Source organism: Haemaphysalis longicornis, unplaced genomic scaffold (genome assembly GCF_048455015.1).
Source record: "Haemaphysalis longicornis isolate Haplotype H1 unplaced genomic scaffold, Haemaphysalis longicornis Haplotype H1 scaffold_6, whole genome shotgun sequence".
NCBI lineage: Eukaryota > Metazoa > Arthropoda > Arachnida > Ixodida > Ixodidae > Haemaphysalis > Haemaphysalis longicornis.
In genome coordinates, this window is record NW_027526407.1 from 61,171,646 (window position 1) to 61,192,882 (window position 21,237).

At 44.3% G+C, this 21,237-nt stretch overlaps 1 long non-coding RNA gene across 2 annotated transcripts; it reads left to right on the plus strand.

Moving 5' to 3' along the window:
* Positions 1 to 294: 294 nt before the first annotated feature.
* On the plus strand, positions 295 to 18,517 carry LOC144142788 (uncharacterized). Of its 2 annotated transcripts, XR_013317045.1 has the most exons (5): positions 295 to 466; positions 1,909 to 2,275; positions 8,874 to 8,922; positions 14,548 to 14,707; positions 18,157 to 18,514. It is a non-coding gene; the product is annotated as an uncharacterized LOC144142788 (long non-coding RNA). The 2 variants fall into 2 exon arrangements; XR_013317046.1 differs by lacking the exon at positions 8,874 to 8,922 and having other exon boundaries at positions 18,157 to 18,517.
* The last annotated feature ends 2,720 nt before the right edge of the window (positions 18,518 to 21,237 follow it).

A 21,237-nucleotide genomic window follows, 5' to 3' on the forward strand; every position in this document is an offset into this window, starting at 1 on the left:
TTAAGTTTGAAAAGCCCGCAAACACAGCTCACTGCCAACTAATGCTAAATTACAACAGTGATACCTCATATGAATTGTTGTGCTTATTACCAGCTCACAAATCATAATCTTTCCCGAGCTAAAACAACCCACCTTCGGGAAGCTTACAAGGTCGAGGATATCGCAGTCGCACCAACATGGCCATCAAAACGGTGATAGCCAGCGCCCTCGCTGGTTAATGCGTAGTTTGTTGCGTTTCGGGCAGGTATAACAATATTTCTGTATATTGAAGAGGCTCTGGTATCAGGCGAGTGGGCGCAAACTGCCTAGAATACGCAAACTCTGGAGGCGACGCTCTGGTTTGCTGCATGGAAAGTGCCGAAGAATACTCGACAAGTGGTCGACGTGCCGGTGAAACATTTACGCTGAGTAACTTCTGATCGTTTTGTTTGATGGCTCTGACAAAGCGATAACTGCGAACTGACGCGTGAGCACCACTTTCGGTTGTCATGTGCTACAAACGCGTGGTTTTATCGAAGTAATGCTGTATCTTGAACAGTGCTTTTTTTTTTTTTTTTGCCTGCTCAGAGCAGCTCTAAGCAGCTTCAAGCAGCCCAAAACTGCTCCCGCCATAGTCGTTCCTGCTTGGAACTGCTCAGAGCTACTCTGAGCAGGCAGAAAAGCAAGTATTTTCCGTATTTACTTCCTGTTTACGCTTGTTTACAATTTTGCGGTGGTTGCTCGGGCCAAACGTCACGCTGTAGACTACAAGCGCACGAGGTCGGGTATCTCATCACGGCGCACTGCAAAATAATGTACAGAAAACAGCGCAGGTACGGGTGCAAAATAAAGAGGGAGCAATACATACCTAAATCTGGTGAACCTTTCAATGTTGATGTAAATTAATATAAATTTTATGATCAGGCTGTTGTTAAAAAGCTGGTTAAAAATGCCACTTAATGCTGGTAAGTGCTGGTTAAAAATGTCACAATGTTAAAAATTCCACTTAAGAATGTCTTTACAAGTGTAATTCGCATGATATTGAAAGCTTCCTTCATCCATATATGCTCCAGAAGTTCTAAACAGTTGAAAAGTACATCCATTTTCATTTAGTGAATTCTCGCAAACCCTTCATAATCCAGCTGCCCGTTTCGCATACACTACATGTATTGCCAAAACACAGCAACCTTTATTGCTCTTCGAGCAAGCAGCTGAAATGACTTTTTGATGTTCATGAGAAAGCCACCACCATCGAATATATTTTGTGTTGCGAAAACCTAGCCTAATACAGTGAAGCTATATTAAGCTATAGGTTTCCACAATCAAAACTTCAAAGGTTCCACGTGTCTTTGAAGCGCAAGGTGTTCCGTAGCACAAGGCATCCAATGGCACACACTTTTAACTCTGCCGTAACGAAAAAGAACAAGCTGCAAGGCAGCACAGCAAAGCAATTCGAAAGCGTGAGCTGGAGGCAGATCACCAAACAAATTGTGTCAACTGGCAAGAAGATGAAGCTTTTTGAGAGCGCGGGGGGAAAGGAAAGCGTCTGTGGCATACAGTTCGACATCAATGCTTACGCATTAGATTGTCTTGGACTGTCCTCGGGACCTTGGGTTAGTTGCAATGACACTGCCCCTATAATTGGAGGTCAGTCATTCCAATGTGGATATGTCGGAACCAAAAAAGAGTGGTTGACGCATTTTATATTACAACCTTTGCGCCACATCAATCGTATGTAGTAATAGCGTCAGCGAAGCTATTGCGACCTTCATTACAAAGTGGGAATGACTTCACAGCGCTGCTGGTGATCCACATTTGTAGGGTGGTATGGCGTATTTTTTTTTAGGGGGAGGGCTTTTGTTTGCAAGGTAAAGTGGTGACGTGCAGGTTTTTCTGTTTTCTTTTTTCTTTTTTAATCTTTCAACACAGGTCGTCAATCACCACGTACGAGAGAAGGCGTACGGGGGAGTGACCCTTCTTCGTCTGCAGGCTCTGCCCGGCACGCTTCTCAAGGCTCTGTGACCTGCAGCACCACATCAGGGTCCACACCAAGGAGAAACCCCACGGGTGTCACGTGTGTCGTCTGGTGTTCCGGAGGCGATCGGACATGTTGCGGCACCGACAGCCGCATGCCGCCAATTCAGCACCGTATGCGTGTCCGGAGTGTAAAAAGTGCCTCGCCCGAAAGTCTAACCTCAGAACACACCGCGTGAGGCTCCACAAGGGAGCGAGTGAACAGAACAGAAGGCCCTGCATTGTAGTACCAAGAAGGCAGCCTGATGCAACCTAACAAAAAGTAAGACTAAGTTGTTTTGTTTTGTTTGTTGAGGGATGAGAAAACAGCTGCATGGATTAGGCAACAGGCTCGTGTGCAAGACATTCGAGCTCAAATTAGGCGGGAAAAAATGGGCATAGGCGAGTCACGTCGTGCACATGAAGAACAGCAGGTGGATCATCTATTTAACGAAACTGCTGCCGTAAATGAAATAGGGGTCGGCCAAGGACTCGGTGGAGGGATGAGCTACAAAAATTTTGGTGGATTTGGCTAGCACTCAGCAGGCGTGGCCAGCGATCTTTGGGAGAGGCCTTCGTCCTGCAGTAGACACAACCGGGCTGATGATGATGATGATGAACACATGGATTTTTGAGCATGTAAGGTACAAGCGCATGTGATATATGTGTAGTGTAACATACCTACCAACACATTCAAAAGTGTGCTTTGATACTTTCGTTGCTTCAAAAGAAATAAGAATATTACCCCTGGTGACCAGCTAAGATGTTTTATAAACTTGTGGTTATAGATTCATCTTGCATTTACTGTTTTCACTATTCGATAATGGCAGCAATTCTGGCTTTGTGATTACTAGATAAAACTTGCAAGGACTAGACCTTTATCTTAGTGGAAAAACATGGGGCTATCTATTTCCATCTTGTAGAAGCCCACGTATCGATGGATGGGAATTCCACGTAATTTACAGCTTCGCTTTGAGGTAACTAACTGTGAAAAGGAAATAAAATGCTTTAATATTAGAGTCGTCTCAAAGGTGAATTGTCGCATACTTTGTTGCGGGATAGTTTTGATGAAACAAGAAATGCAGCTGTGTGTCCTGTAAGCCTACTCCTCTCACAGATGCCAACACAGTTAAACCTGGATGTAACGAACGTCTACAGTCGAACCCGATTATAACAAACCTGGATAGAGCGAATTATGGTATATCGAACAAAACAATTTCACTTATGAAAATACTCGCGAAACATATTCGTTATAACGAAGTTCATATCTGATATATCGAACTCGGCGAACCTAGAATTTGCGCCAAAATGCATGGTCTCGGAGGGGCGATTGAGATGTTAATTGGCTGCTATGGAGATTTTGAGCCTCCCATGGAGCGACGTGACTACCGGCACTTTCCGTAACTGTTTCCGACGGGCCTGACTCCCGGTTAAACCCTCCCAGTCAGCGAGTCCAAGCGAAGATGGAAGCTTCGATGATTTGTTATAAGAGCTCGCCAACGTTCCCGATCCAATGCTTAATGAAGCACTTTCGGCACTCAACGTGCTCCACCAATATTGATTCGATATGGAAGGACACGGACTGCACCTGATGAAAATGATGTGTTATGTAGAGAATGCTGTGCTAGTTGAAGCCACCACAACGAAAGCAAAAACGAGAATCACCACTTTTTGGGAAAGTAGGTAGTTACAACGGAAAGTAGCTTAATTGCTTGCAATAAATGGATAGTTTTGTGTATGGTAATGGCATACTTTAGTGTTCGTTTCTGCATGTGGGGATGGCAGGAGGAGGGGGGTGAGTGTGAGGGGGTCCCGCGTATTGCGAACTCGTAACAAAAATTCGTTGTAGGCGGGTTCGGCAATATCGAACTATTGGATATATCGAACTAATCATGGCGCATATTGCAGTTCGCTATAACCGGGTTTGACTGTTTGTAGCGAATTCCTGGATTTAACGAAGTTTTTCAATTCCCCATTTCCAGCCCCATTGAAACCCAAGTATTTATGACCTCTATGTAACTAAGGTGCTGCGACAGTTAAGCCGGATGTAATGCATCTGCTACTCTGATGAGCCATTGTTTCTTGCACTTTTTCTTAAAAATCGGCTGGAGGAATGCACTACTAACTTAGCAAACTTCGCCCGTGCAGCAAACTACCGTGCGCTTCCACCCCGTGTGAGTGCCGTGTCGGTTATGCGCTAGGCCCGCCTGTCCTGTCGTAGTTGCGCTTCTCCACCGACATCTGGTTCGGCAGTGACGAGTTCTACTATCGAAAAATCTACTATCGAAAAACTTCAAAGCGCACAAAAAACGGGGACAAAGAGGAGCGACACACACACACACGCTTACTCGCAACTACCGGTTTTATTGTGTTTTGTGTTCATGTATAAATTTGTGTTTTTTCAATAAAACCAGTAGTTGCGAGTAAGCGCGTGTGTGTGTCGCTCCTCTTTGCCCCCATTTTTTGCGCGCTTTGAAGTTTTTCGATATCATGTACCAACTAGCCCAACTTGCAGTATTGCATGAGTTCTACTGCCAGAAAATGAAAGGTTTTGTCTTTTCAAGACAAGCTTCGCAATTTTAAACGGCGCCTCCGCTGACGAGAACGAATAGCATCGCCATCCGCTAAAGTATCCCAACTAGCACCCTCTCAAAATTTTGAGGGAGGCAACAAGCGTCAAGTTAGCGAAAAGTCGCCTTTGCAGCATAAGTGGGGCCCTTCAAACGGGCTAAATTAAGGCACCAAAAAGTGTCCAGAAGCAAAAGTGATACTTAATCTACGCTTGTTCATGCAGGGGTAAGTGGCCTTGCTTCTTTTGGAGTGCTGTGTAGTCACTAAGTTCGTGGGAAAGCAGCAGATGCAAATCACGCAGTTTTTCACTCTGAAATAAATCAGTTAAGGGTGAGTTCAACGTCACTTATGTATAGCATCTTGGTTTCATTTCTGCTTCGTTCATGCGAGCCTTAACTTGAAAGCCGCATGTAACGAAAAATTGGGAATTTTTGTGAACCTCGCTGTGTCCAGGTTTACCTGTACATGTATTGACTGCAGACAGGAATTTCGTAGCATATAGGACTTCACTGTAAACTACCTAAACAAGCCTGAAAGAATTCACGTAGGCTTGCAAAAAGTTCTGCACTGCATAGGCCTGAACCCAGGTCATCAGCGTTCTGTTGGAGCTCTTTTCACAGTTGCTCCAAACAATAGAAGGAGGGTTCGAAGCGAAACAGTGGGTGGCGTGCTGGTTGCACAAAGGAAGTGGATGGCTTATATTCATGAGGTAACGAAATCTCACGAGCAAAAATCTCTGAAACTAGGTGTGTTATGCTATTGCTTCAATGTGTGGAGTATTTATCATCCCCTGACAAGACCAGCACTGTGTGCTGCAGTGTTTTGTTTATGTACCTGCGATGTGTTTGAACTTGCTGCATTGAAAAGTGTGTATCAAATTGCAGTTTTGCTATCTTGCACTGGTACGGTGGTTTAACAGGTGGCAGTGCGTGGAGCATTAAAATTGCCAAGCTCACTACACGTACCTCACTGCTAGACTTTTGAACGTACGGTATTTTCGCGCGTGTAACCTGCGCCAAAAATGCAAAAATTTCAGTGGTGAAGTAGAGGTGCGCATTATATGCGAGGTATTTTCTTTAGTGCAGCTTCACCACAATGCATGTTGAGCCGTGATGCCCCTACAGCAGTGATAGCGACTAAGCCACTGTTATCCCATTGACAGTGCGTATTTTGCAAACACAGCTCAACAATATACCAACCTGAAAAAAATGTATGCGGCAAGTCACCTAGTTACGTAGTCAGCTAGGTACGTTCTTTTGCATAAACAAATGCTTTAGTAATAGCTTTGGTCCATCCTTTCATGTATAAAATATGCGGGCAATATGCGGGGATAAATTTTTTTTTATTCGTTGAGGGAAAGTGGGAGTGCAGGTTATATGCAGGGGTGGGTTATAGTATGCGCAAAAATTTGGCACGCACTGCTATTCGTTGTGGCTCTTGTGGAACATAGTTTTAGAGGTCAAATGGCTTGTTTTTTAGAAAGTGATTATATTAAAATTACAAAATAGTACTTCACTGCTGGCACAAGTGATATGTTTGGCGTTTCTTGTGAATCGTTGTTGATAACTGCAATCTCTATGACCTCTCACTGTCCTTATTGTCTCATTTATTGTATTGCCTCACAGAAGTGTGGTTTTGAGAAATTGCGTGTTTAGTGCTTTATGGTGCCACTACATTATCGGGGAAACTTCTCTTTGACATTGCTTCAGAATTGAACAAACGTGTTCTATTTCTGGACTATCAGTGTGGGTGTGTTTATAAAAACTGGCATCGGATAATAGCATTGTTTGAGGGTTTTCACGTATTGTTTAGTACTACAGTACAACCTCGTTACAAGAGACACTCAAGGGAACCAAAAAACGTCTCTTGTAACCAAGGTCTCTTGTATGCAATGTTGCTAACATGGCAGGCATAGGAAAACAAACCAAACTGCCTTCATTCAAATGTCTCTTATAACCAAGTGTCTCTTCTAACAGTGTCTCTTGTAACGAGGTTTTACTGTATAAGGTTGGGAAGGAGACAGGCATTTTCTGGATGACATTAGCTATTGCAGCAGCAAAGTCATGTTTCTTACCCCTGCTGTCGTTTGTCAGTGATCTATCACTAGTTTCACGCTATGTCTTACTTTTAGAAGCACGTATTTTTTTAAATATATGTTTTATTTTCATAATCCGTACAAAAATTAAAATAATGTGCGGTGCCACTTCATAGGTCGGGCTCAGGGGTGATCCAGCTGCGCCATTTGCGCCATTTTGCTACAATTGTACTCTCCTGCGCCCTGCTGCGCCCAGTGGTGTTTTACTTGCGCCAAATGCTCCAAACCGCTTGAACCCGGTCTTTCGGCCGAGAGTTGTCCCCTCAAACCAGCTGAAGTGAGAGACGATCATTCTGCCACTAACCAGCACGATGGTTCCTAGGTTGGCAACTTGGAGGAAGCGGTGCACTCGATTATTCGGTCGCCCCAGCCGAGCTCTGCTCATGGTGCAGCCATAGTGAAGCAATAGTGCAGCCACGGTGCCGCTTCAGAGCAGAGATGGTGATTCTGCAAGTCGGCATGCGTACACTCCGGTGGCGTGGACCGCAACGGAGTGGTTTCCCGCACTGCTGCAAACAAGCATAAATGGCATTACTTCATGTGTATCGCTTGTAGAAAACTAGCGATTGACGTTCGGCCACTCGTGACAAGATGCACAAACGAGAGTCTATACTTTTCTGCGCTCGCAGCGAATCGTTTTATTACTGTGCGGCCTTATATTTAGGGCTACTGCAGTGGAGTAGCGCTAGCCAAAACTGCATCAGCGTAAGTTTAAACAACTTGCCGTTTGGGATTTTCTTAGCGGGTTTCTCTTTGTTTTTGTTTTTTGTTCTTTTTTTTTCATTCCGCGTGACGGTATTGAAAATAAAGCCCCTTCATATTGCTCTTATCCACCGCCTGAGTGGCCGGGAATGCGGTGCTGATGTCGGCAATGAAAAGCAGCTCAGGTGGAATTTGGAAGAAAAGGGAATCTCATGCCGTGCGTTGCTGAAAAGGGCTGAAAACATTATTTCATCAGGGCAGGCTTTATTAGCAGAAGGCAACTCTGCCTTTGGCCACACTCTCTCCGAGCTGAATGAACTTACTAAGAAGGCAAGCAAGAAGCAATAATATGGTGTGATGTGTGTGAAGTGCAATATTTTCTGTCTAAATATTGTCGAGCCGGACCCTCCGAGCTGGATGAACTGAACGAAACGGCAAGAAGCAACAAATCAGTGCAATATGTTTGAGATAGTGAAATAATTGTATTGTAAATAAAATGGGCCCCTTTTTGGTATCAGTAAGTTTTTAAATGATTACTTGGTGTTTTTTTTTAAGTTAAAGAAACGCTTGTCATCTGCTTCACTTGCAGCGGTGTCTAAAGGCTGTGGGGGACCACATTTTTGGTGCTTTAGTTACCAGCTTCAGAGTCTACAACTGTGGGGAAGTAATTAGCGTTGCCTGAATGCTTGCCAGCCTTCTTTATCTCCAGATAAATGAAGCTGCAACATAAGTTTTGTGCTGCTCCCAAGCTGCTCCAAAATCAAGCTCTGATACAATAGTGCTCCAAAATAACATTTTTGCAGCTCCAAAAATTGCTCCAATAGTTCGAATGGCTGGATCACCCCTGCGGGCTGCATTTATGTGTCTGTGCTGACACACAGCAGAGAAAACGTCTTAAATCTCTTTGTGAGTTCATCTTTGCAGTGCGATGGGCTGTTTCTGTCGCGTCTATTTTTCTACGCAACGTGCGCCTGCATTACCTGGCTGGCGATGGCATAACTAAAAGCCTGATCTGTCCTTGATTGGCAGGAGTAGAGTTTAGCTATAGAGAGAGAAAAAAAAAACTTTGTCTTGGAGTAAAGACTCCCAGGTGGAATTCGCAAAGCAACGACAAGGCGAACCAATGGCCCACAACATCCAAAGTTATGGATGTCAACGTGCTTCCAATAGCAGATGCTTTGAACGTTCTCCACCCTAGGTTTCAGGCCAGCAGGGGCGGGCTTGATGAGCAAGCTAACAAAGTGTCTTCTTCTTCTAAAATAGAAATGTGTTTTGCCAGGTACGCGGTGTCATGTCTTTTATGTCTGCGTGGTACAATCAAGATAGTTACTTTTTAAAATTTTCACAAGTAAACTTGCCTGCGTCTTCCCAAAGGGTTGCGGTAAAATCGCGAAACTGTGGTAATCCCTAGCCCTCCCCTTGCCACAGCTTTGACACGTAAAACGTTGATTTGAAGTTGTGCTTTCTCCGTCTAGAACGGTGCGACTCACCATATCTCCGTTTTCTTTTTCAGGTCAGCGTTGGAGTGCAAGCGGAGAAAACCTTTTGTCGTTTTACTTAAGGTCCTTTGCCCGAGTTTTAAGAAAGTGTGATCTAGGGGAGTGTGGACACAGGATCAACGAGGAGTAACTGTTGTTCAGCATTCCATTGTCAGCTTGCGTCACTGTGAAACACTACAATGCGTGTCTGTTTTAGCACAGCCTTACAATGCGAGCTCAGAAATGTTTTTTGGGATTCTAAGGTTTCTATGCATTATGTTAAAGAATGTCGTATCTTTAAATGTGATGTAGCAGTAGTCAAAGGTACACGATCGTACCGACTCCAAATTTGGCATAATTTTTGTCATCGTCAAAATTTCAAATGCATCTTTGCAAAACTGCGATTCCTGTTAACTGTGAATCCACTAATTGCCATCCACTGGAACATACATTAGAATTGTAAAAATGCTGCCTTTTTAGGGGCTGAAGTATCATCAGTAAGCTTTAAAAAATGATCTTGATTTGAATTATATACTTGGGTGTGTTGCGCATTGATGTTTTATGCTATGCTGGTGAGACAATGTATTCGTCTAGTTTCGAATGTTTTAGAAGGACAGCCAAAGCTGTTGTCTGTGTTACTATGCACAACGTAGTCTCGCAACATTTAGTCCCACTGTTTTATGTCACTTGTGTGACATGTTGACTGGACTTTTGTTTTTTGGTAACCTCCCTAAATTGTCCTTTCGAGTGCCAAATATTGTTTCCCACGTTCTTGCTGCCTCGCCTTCTGCCCATTCCTTAATGGGCCAAGCATGTTGTCTAACAAACATAGTAATAATTGAATATGATTATCTTCAGATTTTTCTTAAAAATCCAGGTGTGTGCTGTGTGTCACCTACCATGATACATGCTCTCAAATTATGCTAGAGGTGAAAAATTTGTTTGTCTGTGTATAGTTTGCAAATTTTCTTTCGTTCACTTACTCTGAGCCTTAGGTCACAAAAACCTCTTGGGACCTCTTGGTGCACCTTACACCACTGTTTCTTTAACTCTCTTTTTTGAGTTTCTGAGCTGAGTTTCTTAGTTGCCTACCCTTGTGGCTCATCTCAAATGCAGCTTACTTGGAACACTTCTTGTGTCGCTCCTCAAGTTCATAGGTGGTCTAAATTGATCTAAATACATTAGGAGTGTGTGGATATTGGAAAATTTAGAATATCGGATTGAACAATGCAATATTCTCTGTGGCTTCGAGTCAAATAGCGCAGCGCTGTTTGAAAATTTAAAGAGTAACGTTTCAGAGCATTTTAAAGCTCGCTCACTCACCGTTATGGGGGCTTTCCTGCACTGCTTCGATGACATGCGGCAAAACGTAGCGGGAAAGCGCTTTCAGGCAGAGGCTTCGAACCCAGAGGCTCCAAAAGCCAAGCGGTTTATATAGATAGCCATGAGCGTTCGAAACTCATGAACCACTAATGCTTACCATACATCTCCCTGTTGTTTAGCGCAAAGAAAACTTTGGTTACATTTGAGGCAAAATATACGTGATTAAAGGAGCCATGAAGAGAAAACACAAGTTTGGTTCATTCAAAAGATTGTCTCGTTAGAATCATACTGACACCACTTTTAACGTAAACTTCGCTCAAATAAGCTACATAATTAGGAAAAACGGGAATGGTCATGCGACCCACCAGCTCATTTCCCGCAACAGAACCTATGATGTCACATGAGCTAAGCTCTGCGATTGGCGGAGGCTGGCAGAAGCAGATGCAAATAAGGTAGTGCTTACAAACTAGACGAACGGGCGATTTGCGCTTAAATTTAGGGCACATTCTTTACAAAGCAATAAGAATGATGGGACAAACAGTGGAAGTTACGAAAGCACATGTAAACATAGAAGTACTGATGCGTTCTGCTGTTCGTACTGCACACAGCATGCTTGGTTTAGCTGCACAGCACTACGGGGCTTGGGGTTGTCTCAGACGACACTGGCCGATTGACGCAAGCAACGGTGTCTTACATGACCCCATTTGTCGAGCGAGCACTGTTTCAGGAAACAAATATTTTCTCCCAGAACAAAAACAAGCCAGGTTTCAATGCGGGCAAAAACAAACCAAACGCTTGCCACGGTATGGTGGCGCCATCTAGGTTACGGAACGTAAAGAAACGCGGGAACAAACCAACACCGCTGTACAGGGTGGAGACAACCTTTGAACGGTCCCGTGCCGCCGCAATTGGGCCAACGGGCCCAACGCGTTATTCTTTTCGTTTCCCACGAGACCTAGCAACGCGAAACAGACAATATGATTCAAACTTCTTCAGTAAACCGCGTTGCGGCGATAATTTTAGCGCGGTTTTGACACAATGACTTGTTTCGGTGTCGAGCGAGCAACCGAAAATGGCGGCGCCAGCGTATACGTGTCTCTACCCTGTACGGCGGATGCGTGAATGAAGGTACTCTAGGCTGAAGAGCGGTCGGTTCCTGTGATGTCATTTGGGACCACAAAAATGCACGATTGAGCGGGAAAATCAAAATTTTAACCGAAATTGTTTAATTTCTCAGTGAATAAAGCACCGTTTGTATCCAGACAAACGCTGGGGGCACTATAAAACACGAAATCTTTCGAATAAACCAACTTGCATTTTCTCTTCATGGCTCCTTTAACTGGCAGCGCCCGCATTAATTTAGTTAGGAACCCTTGTTGGGTTGGTTGTTACGATAGTAAGCGAAAAAAAGTGGCAGTGCAACGCCGGCACGTGCGGGAGGAAAAGCAAGCACAAAAAGAACAGAACTCCGGTTGGTGCAGTTTCAGGCAGGGGGCACGCGAGCACTGCGAAAGCGGGAAATTTGAATTGCATTGGGTGGTAGCAGTGAGTGGATAACGGCGCTACAGCCCATTATGGCGAATCACTGCTCTGCACTTCTGACAGCTTTCACTTCGAATGGAACGGCTTTAATTTTTTATCAAAGTCCACTACTTCCTTAAAGGCCAACTGCACTCAAATTTTCGACAACGTAAAAATAATGTCACCTAACAGTTCATATAAAAAGGGTGCGAAATGCAAAATATTGCGCTTCAAACATCAACGCGCGCGACGAAAACGGCTCACGACATTCGCGTTTTCGGAACCGAAACTGAACAGAAAAGGCGGCCATAGCGGCGGCCGGACGTGACGTACGTGAGGGAACGGAAGCGACCGCGCCAGAGCCGGCGGCCGCTCAGAGCCGCCTTCAAATGCGCGTGGTAGCGCCGCGTTTCGCTTTTTTATTTCCACAGAAGAACTTCCACTAACGTTTGCCCATGATAATGGAGTTGGGCACAATTCCGGCATCCCGTTGCTATCAATCGAGATGAAGTAGACCGCCAGACAGTAATTTTTTCCATGATAATAACTGCCGGAATGGCAATTTTTGGCACTGCAAGTAAAAAACGGACCCTGATTTACAACGCTATTTGCTCGTATACGATATCAAAAAGCAGCTTTTATTATAGCCGACCCCTCGGCTATCACGTCGCGCTCTCTGAAGGGAACAAATCGCACGCGGGCGGAGATAAATCACTATTTCTACTATACATTACATACAAACAGCTTCGTGAATATCGACCCAGTATTTTTTCCCGTGTGTGCACATCGAGAATCGAATTATAAAAGGGATCTGAAACTATAAGCCCGCCTCCAGAGCTAAATGGCGCACTAAAACACGAAAACACTTCCTATCTACCGCTGTTTTCTACTTTAACCAGAGACAGGTATTGTTGAAAACGTTTTACTTTCAAATAAACTAAATCTAACGCTCAAAGTAAATACTTCACTCGGGAATCGAACAAAAATAAATCTATTGTTTAGGAGAGGAGCAGTTTAGTTTTCGCACTTCCCAAATACGACGGCCAATATTTGTGCGGGTGTATTTGTTACTACGAGAAAGGCTGATTTTGGTTCACTTAGCTAGCGAGACAAAAGTCGCACAAATGTTTATAGCCGCGTGTACAAGAACTCTATTTGGGTCGTAAAACTTTTGGAAATGTCTAAAGGATAGAGTCGGCGTTGGGCCAGCCCAAATGAGGCCAATATTGGACGCGAAAGTGCAAGTGGTCAATAATTTATAATATTTTTTTTTTCTGTGGTAAATGCAATAGGAATGACAAATGTAAGGCAAGTGCTCCTTTCGCGCTATTTTTTTCTTTGAATAAAAATATTATTTTCAAGTAAAAAGAGTTTTGCTAACTCCAACACGTTCGCAAGCGCCTGAATAGGTTTAGGCTTCTAATCATTTTTTTTTTCATTGAGAAAAATGGGGGATATTACTGCCTATGCGGTTAGTTTAAACATTTGATGGCGACGCCGGTACAGTGTGCTGGTGTAGCAGAGAAACCCCGGGCGAACGCATCATTTCGCCCGGCGGAGCGCCCTGCAAGTCGCCGGAGAAGCGCGAGCTTCACGGGACAGGTTCCCCAACCTCCGTCACAGGCCGCTCGGAACTTGTTACGGCGACTCTCCGCCAGGTGCAAACGTCGTCTGCTCGGAGGTACTTTGAACGGCGGTAGCTAGCGCTCTTTGTGATTACGAAGCTAAGGATTTCGCCATGGTGATTTTAAGAGCATAGACTACTTATTTGGAGAAAAAAAAAATTGAGTGCAGTTGGCCTTTAATACACCTCACCCAAATCATGCCCTCCTTCATGTGTTCATGCTCACTGGGCATGTCTGCCATTTTTTTAAGCTTTGTAGTTGTAACGGAGAGCCTGTTTTCCATACCTCTACCACAAGCTGTACCACATGTTGACATTTCAATACTTGATGGAATCTAAAAATTTCATTTATATCACCCACTGGCTAAGGCATTCGTGGTGCTAGCGAACGTTACACTCGACAAAGCTAAAAAAAAGAACGAAACGTTGTTGTCTTGTTTGTTTTATGTACAGTCTTTGTCAAAATTTTGTGGGCCAGGCCGGAAACGCGCAGGCCACAAAAAATTCAGTGCTCAAGCTGATGTCCTGAGCAAGGCTGAAACTTTTTATGCCGGAAAGCTAGAGAAAACACCTTTCTTTCTTACTGCCATAAAATATTTTTCTCGCATTTAAATGTAAATCTTATTCTTTGAATTCTTTGCGGTCGAGAAGGTGTAGGATTGGCGTAGAAAATTTTGACGAAGGGGGCACATATATGTGTGTTTCTTTGTTGCTTTTCGGCATAAGGGCTGTTTTCGGCATGGCTTTTTTAAACGATTTCTTTTAATTTTTGAGTGAACTCTGTGAAACTTGTCAGCCTTGCTGCTCTTTTCACACTGGTTTGAAATATAATTTTTGATTCAGTCAATGAATTACCAAGATAATTGGAGATAATTAGCCATTTTTGGAGAAACGGTAGACAAAACAGCGTAGATCATAAAACTGTAATCTTTGTATTTTCTGAAGCTATGAACCCTGGTGAGTGCAATAAGAGAGTCGGATTTATGATGCACCGCTTGGAACTAGTTTTACGGCTCATTAAACTTTGGTGTTTGAAATGGGCATTGAAAATGGTTCCTTGCCACTGGTGCCACCGGGGTTTAATGAGCTGTAAAATGAGTTCACTAATGTGTGTTTTATTTTTTTTTTATTAGCTTCGTCCTGTGTGATGCCCGCTAGCACGAGGAATTTCTTAGCAACTAACTTGCTCGAGTTTCCGCTTCACGCGTTGACAATCTGTCTTTGTTTCATTTTGTTTGAAGATGCAGGGAGTGACGTTAGTGGCGAGCCGGCCGTCTCAGCCTCTGAACTCTGTGGCGAGGATTTCGTGGCACAAGAGCAGTTGCAGAAGACGCACCGCAGGGAGCGAGTGGAAGGGAAGTTCCGGTGCATCTACTGCCCATTCACTAGCTACCGGAGGAGGTGAGAGATTGTGACATTGCCCCCGTTCTTGGTGATTCACCCACTAATTTTTCAGGCGGTTTGCTTACGGGGAGATACAACTCTTAAAACAGCTTCCTTTAATTGTTAAGTAAGCTCTGTGAAACTTGTCAGTCTTGGTGTTTTTTACCCCACTGATTTCAAATATGGCATTATTTTAGTCATTTAATTAGTAGTTCCCAAGATGATTATCAGAGGTCAAGCTATTACAGCTCATTTCGCATCACCCATGATTATCCTGGCCCTACAGACCGGTCATTTCATCCTCTTAACCGTTCTATTTTTATTTGCTTTTTTTATAGTTATGGCTAACAAATTTTTAACACCTTTTTGTTTGGCACTCTTTGCCCCTCGCTGGCTTTGCGCCAAAAAACGGCAATAAGAAAAAAAAGGTTCCTAAGATAATTAGATATAATCCGCCATTTTTGGAGGAAAAATAAACAAAACCGTGTTGGCTCTAAACCTGTAATCTTCACATGTTCTAATACTACGAACCCTGGTGAATGCAATATAGGGAGCAGTTTTTGATGCGTCTTACAGATCATTAAACTTTTATGTTTTAAATCGGCGTTTGAAATGGTTCCTTGCCATTGGTGCCATTAAGTTTAATGAGCTGCAAAACTACCGTATTTACTCGCGTAACGAACGCACTTTTTTCCCGCAAAACGGAAGCAAAGTTGGGGGTGCGTTTATTACACAGGGTAATTTTCCGAAAACATTTTCGGTATGATTAGTGACACTAGATAGCTTATCTAGTGACACTAGGTATGACCAAGAAGGGCCGCAAAGCAAAAAAAAATGATTAGACAACCTACTTTTTGCAGTAACTACAAGCGCACACAATTAGCAAGCAAGCCATGCTTGTCGTGCTGCTTCCGCCAGTATTGCACGCGGACTTCGGCGACTCCGAAATGCCTACCAGCAGCACGGTTCCCATGCTCAAGTGTGTAGTCTACTACCTTTAACTTAAAACCGGCCATTAACTTACATTTCGGCCCATCGCTGACTGCAAAGCGCAAGACAAGAAGAACGCTTTCACTGAAAGGATATGGCTGTCAGAAAACAAGTAGGGCTAGAACAGATGCACTGAGCCGACTGAGCGAGAGCCGACAACGCCGCGCCGAAGTGTTTGTTCGTTTTTACTCCGACAGATGGCTCTAGGTTCCATGCGCTATCATCACCAGTGGGAGCGAGTGGAGCGGGAAAGCCACACTACGGCCATTCGCGGGACTGCATGATTGAAAAGTTGGGGGTGCGTTTATTACGCGGGGGAAAATAAAAACCCAGTTTTTGAGACTAAATTTCAGGGTGCGTTCATTATGCGAGTAAATGCGGTAGTTCGAAGCAGTCGGTGCCATTCTATCATTCTAAAACAGCCGTGTGTCGAAACTTCGACGCACATTAAAGATCCCCTACTAGTCAATTTGGAGCCCTCAACTGTGGTGTGCTAGCGCAGTTGTAGCTTCGGTGCTTTAAGCCGACCACAATATTTTTTTACACAGTGGAACCCAGAAAATACGACTTTCAAGGAACCGCGTGAAAGCGTCGTATGACCAGGGTGTCGTATTATTGGAATACTTGTAAATGCCGGCCTAGTAGATGGTCTCACGTGACAGGTGGGCTAAGAACTTATTTAAACTTCTATATTTAGCCCATTCTCGTGTAATTTGCGAACCCCTCACTGAAATTTAAAGTTTATAAAATTAAAACGGCTATTTTGTACCCTCCTCCCTTCATGGCGTCTGCGCAAGCCCGCCAGCCGTGCCAGCTACGTGACCCTCGTGCCATTCGGCGCATAGCCCGCCAACCCTGTGCCTCACGTGCGCGAGATAAAGCTGATGCGGTCGAGCAGATTGAGAGGGGAAAAGGTGAGAGTGTGAAACTGCCCAGACCAAGCGAAACGAATGACAGTACATGGCAGCGATGGAAAAGAATGTAATTGATCCCTCTTTCATAGGAATTGGTAAAACACAAAAGTGAGATGTGCCTTCACATGATCAGTTGAATGTTTATTTTGCATCGATATGAACTTGCACATCGCTATTTATATTTCGTCGGTATGGCACCGTCAAACTTATCAATGTTAGGCACTGGATTACACGTGCCGGAGCACTGCTTAAACCCGAATCAAAGCGCACGCGCTCGCAATCCATGCGAACGAAACTGAACGGGTTGCTAGTGAATCATTTTGTGAACTCACGGTCCACTGCAGCGAAAGAGCATGATTTGCGGGGCTGTCTTGTGGCTGTGCTTGGGGAGCGACAACCCACTGGCACGTCAGTTTCGCAAATGAGCAACGACCGTGTCCGTGTAGTGTACGGCCGACGGTTGCAGTTGCGTTGCGACGAGCTCAGCTGGCGCCAACTGTCGGCGCTCATTAGCATCGTGATGCACTACTTTGCTTCACCTCTCTTTGACGGCAGCAGCATCAAAATAGAGGCGCTTGTGGGAAAGATATATGGTGCATTCATACGGCTGTCTGCGCTTCAGCTCGTAGCATAGTCGGTAAAGCACCTGGCACCTCCTGTTGTGGCGACAAAGTACCAGGCTCGAATCCTGGTGCAGCCACGTTTTTCTGGCGATGTCAATTCTGTGACACATCTTGGTGGATCCCGGCATAAAACACTCTCGTGTTAAAAATAGCGGCAAAGAAAGGAGCGAAGCTACAACGCGGCTTTGACAGACACATAAGCAGAGAGCGGAGAGACGGGGGAGAGAGAGAGCGCCGTGAAAGGAAGAAGCATGGATCGAGTGGGAGAGAAAAAGCGGGTGTTGCGCCATCGCCGTCAGGTTGCGTCATATGTGTTTTTGTGTACGTCGGCTCGATACAAGCTTCAAATTCGCAATCCGCCTTCCACCTGGATTTTGACTTCTTGTGGCTGGTGCATTGGCGTTCTGCTGCCGCGTGGGGCCGTCAAAGGTTAACATCCGCCCGCCTGCTTGTAAGTGTCTGTTCGGCAAGTGCTCGAGCCCACCGTCGAACCTTTGCACATCAAGCAGCGCAAAACAGGGGTTGAGACGAGGCGGCGAAGCGGTGTAAAGATAGGAGAAACGCCAATTTAGCCCCGTCAGGGTCTGTCTTATGAAGTGAACCGCGTGCACTTGAGCATTGTATACTCGGAGTTTTTAACGCATTGTTTCTATGGGGAGGTTCAGGGACCGCGGTGATCCGTCGTAAGAAGCGAGTCGTCGTAAGTCCGGGGGGCGTATCAGCGGTGTTCCACTGTAGTATTGGCCCTTTTTTCACGCACTGTTCAAACAGGTGAAATGTGCACACAGTTGTTTATGTTGTCCCGGTTAAAGTGCAGGATGAATTGCACGCAGGAGGTTATCTGTTGGGAGGGCAATATGAGCCAAACGGCAATTTTTTTGTTTTTGCAGTGGTTCTTTGTCTGCAAACTCTGTTTGGCACGCTTCACTGTGCTTTGCAGCGTCCAAGACCACATGAGGACCCACACGAACGAGAAGCCGTTCGAGTGCGACGTGTGTCGTCTGGCCTTCAGGCGGAGGTGCGACATGCTGCGGCACCGAAATCTCCACGCGGCCGTTGCGAAGCCGTACGAATGCCCCGAGTGTAAAAAGTGCTTTGCCCGAAAGATGAATCTCGGATACCACCGCATGAGGATGCATTCGGACACGAATAAGCAAAAGAAATCTTAGCATTGTAATATGAACTCAGCAGCTTAAAGGGGGGACACGGCTCTTAAAACAGTTTCTTTTAATTTTTAAGTAAACTTTGTGGAACTTGTCAGTCTTGCTGCTTTTCGCCCCCTTATTTCAAATATATGCCAATAATTTTTTGAAATAAGTCAATTAGTTACCAATATAATTAGAGATAACTAGTCATTTTTGGATGAACGATCAACAAAACAGTGGTAGTGATAAAACTGTAATCTTTGTATTTTCCTGTACTATGAACCCTGTTGAGTGCAAAAAGAGAATCGGTTTTTCGATGCACCGCTTGGAACTAATTTTACAGCTCATTAAACTTTGGTGTTGGAATGGGCACTCGAAATGGTTCCTTCCCACTCGTGCCACCTTAATGAGCTGTAAAATTAGTTCCAAGCAGTGCATCAAAAGTGCATTAGTTCCAAGCAGTGCATCTTATTGCACTCACCAGGGTTCATACTGTTGGAAAATATAAAGATCACAGTTTTATGGCCAACGCTGTTTTGTCTTTTGTTCTTCCAAAAATGACTAGTTATCTCTAATTATACTGGTAACTAATTGACTCACTCACAAAATCATAGCATATATTTGAAATCGGTGGAAAATAGTAGCAAGGCTGACAAGTTTCACAAAGTTTACTTAACAATTAAAGGAAGCTGTTTTAAGAGCAGTTTCTCCCCTTGAATGCAGTCTAGCGAAATGTAAAAAAAAGGGTTTTTGTAAGTCACTAACACGGTTTCTTCTGGGTTTCTATCTGATTTGCTCAAAAAACAAGAACAAGCATACCCGCATGTCTGACCATGTGCCGTGAACAGTTTTGTTGGTTCGAAAAAGGGTTGGCAGAGCCCAGGTGAAAAATAAAAATACTGGAAAACATTGGAGGAAGAGTTACTTTTTAGGGTATAACACATACACAACGCTGTTGACTCCAGTTACCACAAATAGCTTTGTCGATACACTTCATGTCAAAGAAGGGAGTTACTAAATAAAGTCTTTTTATGCAAAGCAAACTGCTCACTGGTTGAATAAATGTGGATGAATTGGAACAAATTTGTGACATTGACCTCCTTGCTCAGTGATTTGAAAACTTCCGTCTTTCAAAGCATTGAGGGACTCTGGCAGTAGCTAACAACTCACAAACTTTGCTTCTAAAACGCACTTGTGCAGGAGAGCACGCACCAACAAGAATATGGGTTCCGACTACGGCATGCCGTACCTGCTGCGATGAGACTAAAATCTGGGCGATTGCGATAACAATTACGCGAGCGCTAAGGATAAATGTGCTGGGCAGACCAGCTCTGCGAGTGCCACAGTGTCAACGCCTGCTTGTCAAGCTTAATTTCGGTATCAAAGAGCGTAAAGGTACCGTATTTTAGCGCGTATAACCCGCACCAAAAATGCAAGAATTTCAGTGGCAAAGCAGGGGTGCGGATAATACGTGAAGTTTTTTCTTTAGTGCAGCTTCTTGGCAATGCGCGTTATGCCATGAAGCTCCTACACAGTAACACTGACTAAGTCTTCCATGGCAGCGATTGTGCAAAACATACAAGGACAGGGAAGAAAAAACAAGGACGAGCACACCCTAATTTTATTAGTGAATTGTGACTTTCGCCTTGCAGTCAGTGTTCAGCATATTCTACTTTGCTAAATATACGCTTTTTCTGTCTACATAGTACGCAATGTGTTTTTTGAGCAGTAGCTTTCAAGCAGCCTTTCCTGTATCAAATGTGTGGGCAATACACAAGGATATTTTTTTTTTCCGGTGGGCTGAAAGTGGGGGGCGGTGGAGGGGGGAATTATATGCAGGGGCGCATTATGCGCGAAAAAATTCGGTATATACGATTTCATCGTGTTTCATATGTACCGCATAGAAAAAAAAAGCTAATTTGTGCATCACTTGATCAGAAAACCGGTGAATACATCAATACGGAGCTGGGCTTTCTTATCTAAAGAACATTGACTGGGACAGCTTGACCGCAACCAAGTCATGCGGATGCAAAAAGAGCAGCAGTAGGGCGAAGCTGGCCCGAATGCGAGGAGGTAAGAGGTGCTGCCAAAAAGCACCTTCTTCGTGCCGTTTAGCCGCACGTCACCGGAGCTGTGTGGGAAAGCACGTCGTCGGCAGTGGAGAGCGTCGGCGCATGTCTTCGCGCTTCAAAATACTTCGAAAATTTACCAGAAATTTTCCAACAGTGCTATTCGATCCGAAGCTGAATCGAATATTGTTATTTGCTTCAGTATTCGAAAGTTGCGAATATTCGTGCACACTTCTATCTCTATCTAACGTGGGTATGTAAAAAATAAATCGTACTGAAATTGGCAGATTAATCATTTTGTGTGGTTTACATTCTGACGAAGTCGTCGTTAATTTGCTCACAACGAAGCGGCGTCTTCGCAGCCTGTTTTTATTCGTAGTAGATTATCAAAACCACGCACAAACTTACCGTCTTGAACGTAGCTTCTGCTCTGGAGAATACGTTTAATCAATGATTGCACAAACATGAACTCCAGGCTCCCCAGGAAATTCTTGCACCTTGTCAAGGCAGACGTCCAGGGTAGGTACCCAATAGCGAAATTTGATCGCAGATTACCAGTAGAAAGTGGAATACAGAGAGATCCTCCCAGTGGTCATAATGGGTGCACGGAACAATATATAACATGGAATTGTGGGTTTCAGTGCAAGTGGCGTAACCTACGACAATACTGTGTTTATTCGATTATAAGGCGAGGTGCAGTTTGGAGAGTCGAAAATTCGCCATATAGCCAAATCACTGAGCTTTGAATATAAGGCGGGGTATGACTTTGAGACTACGGATTCTGGACGAAAACCTCGCCTTATATTC